Source organism: Corvus brachyrhynchos, unplaced genomic scaffold (assembly GCF_000691975.1).
Source record: "Corvus brachyrhynchos isolate BGI_N302 unplaced genomic scaffold, ASM69197v1 scaffold542, whole genome shotgun sequence".
Classification (NCBI taxonomy): domain Eukaryota; kingdom Metazoa; phylum Chordata; class Aves; order Passeriformes; family Corvidae; genus Corvus; species Corvus brachyrhynchos.
Genome location: NW_008236766.1, coordinates 1,538,165 through 1,540,992, shown reverse-complemented (window position 1 = coordinate 1,540,992; position 2,828 = coordinate 1,538,165). Strand labels below are relative to the sequence as shown.

The 2,828-nt window shown below is 51.2% G+C and overlaps 1 long non-coding RNA gene across 5 annotated transcripts in view; it reads left to right on the top strand.

Annotated features, from left to right (window-relative positions):
• Positions 1–2,822, top strand: part of LOC108444958 — a 46,432-nt gene extending 43,610 nt beyond the window's left edge. For 4 of the 5 annotated variants that reach the window (XR_001859681.1, XR_001859677.1, XR_001859680.1 and 1 more), the window contains one exon: positions 1,261–2,822. This is a non-coding gene — a long non-coding RNA (uncharacterized LOC108444958). The remainder of the gene's footprint in view (positions 1–1,260) is intronic. The other variant, XR_001859679.1, reaches the window with a different exon arrangement.
• Positions 2,823–2,828: the final 6 nt, after the last annotated feature.

Genomic DNA, 2,828 nt, shown 5'->3' with positions numbered 1-2,828 from the left:
TGGCGGAGCCCTGGGCTGCGGGTCCCACGACTCGCCGGGGGCTTTGGAAAAATCGTGTCAGTCTTCTCATCCTGCTTCGGCACGTAGGGACTTGGGGCTCATCAGGAGGGGCGAGATGAAAATGAGAAAAGAATGGAAAACTGGAAGAACAGAGCGTGGTTGTGCAGCTCTGCTCTCCTGGAGGTGGTGTGGGCTCAGCAGACGCTCCCCTGGACCCGGCACAGGCTGCCCCGGGCTCAGCGCTCATCGGGAGCTTTCTGCCGCAAGATCTGTGCCAGCCTGCAGCACAGAGCACCTCAGATTTGCTGGCAGCCCCAGGGACGCCAGGGGCAGGGACTGGTCAGAACAGGGCGAGGGCGGAGGCAGAGACAGAGCTGCCTTCGAAGCTGTGCAGGACTGCTCCCTGCTCTGCGCTCACAGCAGCCTGGCCCAGCACGGGTGTTCAGCGCCTGGCAGTGTTTTCTTGTCCCCTTTCCCTCTGACAGGCTGGTTCTCCTACCACACCCCATGCCTGTGCTGTTCCTTGAAGCATGATTTCAAGGAATATAGGCTCTGGATTTTCTCCTGCTGGTGGGAAGGATTTGCTGGCTGGAGGTGCAGTGAGAGCAGCTGTAGGCTTGACTCTTGCCATCTGTCATGGTGACAGTGAGGAGAGTGTGCTGGAGCACGGGCAGGTGGCTTTCTTTGCCGGAGGGACCACGTGCAGCTATTCTGTGAGACCAGGCTTGAGGTGTTGGTTGTTTTGGGCCAGCCATCTCCCCAGGAAGCTCCATCAGCCAGCAGAGACCCCCTTGGACATAGTGCAACCCTCACAGGCAGGCAGTGGCCATGCTAAAGCAAACCAGCAAACACAGAAGGTGGCACCTCCATCCCCACAGGGAGCAGTGCCACACCACTCAGCTTTTGATGGGGCCCAGGTGTGAGCAGGCTGTACCCTGCTCCTGTCATTTCCCACCTCCTGTCTGGGAAAAAGCAGCCCATGGCCACACAATCCTTCTGGCTGGGAGGAAAGCCTGGGTGAAAAAGGGGCATGGTCCTCCCTCACAGAGAGATGTGGTGGTTGACTCTATGGCTCGGAGAGAGTAAAATGGCCCAAAGCATCACTGGCAAAGGAAATGGTTCAGAGAACACAACCTTGCACTGCTACAAATGCAAAACTTCAGTCCCAGTGTGAGAGGGACTTTCTGAAAATGGCTAAGAAAAGTCTGACCATAAAAAAGTTTTTAAAGTGTGGTTTGTTGAGTTTCTTTTCTTTTTTAGTCAGGACTGAGGAACCAGAACCCCAGCACTTGCACTTCGAGTCAGGGCTGAGCTGCACAAGCCTCTTCAGAGTGGGAAGAGAAATCTCTATGCTCAGGTAGGCATTGAAACAGATAATTTGTGTCAACACCAAGTCCAGGCTGCTTTTGAAACTGTCTCATGACTATGCCTGAGCTTTTAATCCCATCTGAGATATCAATGTGTGCTCAGAAAAAATATAACAACAAGAATAACAGCAGCTGAGTGTTTGCATGAAGACATCGTTAGGCCCAGATCCTGTTAAAGCCTTTTGTGTGCTGCAGCCATGGCAAGAAGCTCTATTAATTAGCAATGATATTAATAACAATGTGTAAAGCTGATGCTAGATCAAGATCCTTTGGCAGGCAGAAGAGTGATGTGAGCTATGACCAGGCTGAGTAGGGCAGAAGGGGTTATTTTTTCGGTGGTTTTATTCATTAAGGAATTTAAAGTAATGTTTGATGGGGGAAAGTGAGTGCAATTGTGCTGGAGATCATGTTTTCTTTTTTTCTTTTTATCAACATTCTGCCCAGTCTGACATGGGCTTTCCTCTGACCCTGCTGCTCATATCCTTTTACATTTCCTCTGTCAATTAGGCTAAAATATAAGAAAAAAGGCAGAAGAAGGGCTCTTGTCAATTGGTTTTTCTAGGGTGTTAAAAACTGCCTCATTAAATCTCCCTCTCAAGGCTTTTCAGGATGTTTCTAATTTAACTGTTTTGCATCATCCTGTTCCAAGTTTAATTTCTTCTGGAGGTGAGATGCAGCTACATTTGCCAAATACTGTTTCATCTTATGTGTTAAAACAACCACTGCACCTTCCTTTTTTTTGAAGGATGGGTACTTCCGACATACTCAGGAAGCAAGTCCATAAAACGGTGCTTTTCTTCACTTTTGCTTCCTGGCATTTCCGAGTAGTTGGAGTTCACAGTAAGTGTGTGGAAGCCACAATAGTCTCTAAATTCACGAAGCGTCACAAAGTTTCCATTTGCATTTTATTTTGGCCCTCACGGCCGCATTAGCACTACACCACGGGCTGATACCCTCTCCTCACACACGCCCACCCTGTTTGTGGCTTGAAGGGATGAGCGCGAGCCCTGCTCCCAAAAGAGGAGTACGTGATGCTGAGCACGTCCTTCGTTCCTGCAGCCCCGGGGCATGTACGCAGGCACCTGGGGAAACGCTGTTTGCAGGGAAGCAGCCTTCCTCACAGATTTTTCTTTGCTCTGCCTTAGCACCCTAAGGAAAGCCTCATGGCAGCCCGAGCTGCCCCTGCGGAGATTGCGGGATGCTGTATCCACCGTACACGTTGTCCTCCTGCAGTGCGGCGGGGTTTCTTTGGAAAATACGTCTGAATTAGCGCCGAGGCCAGTGGTAACAAGAAAATCATTTTTTCCTAGTCTGACGGGATGCCTGTGGGCATACTGAGCTAGCAGAGGAACCGAACGGGCTCATGGAGCAGGGACAGAGCTGCGGTGGCCACGGCAGGGAGGTGGTGATGGTGCTGCAGCCGCACAGCCCCTTTCCCTGGCACCCGCTGCTGGGAGGGAA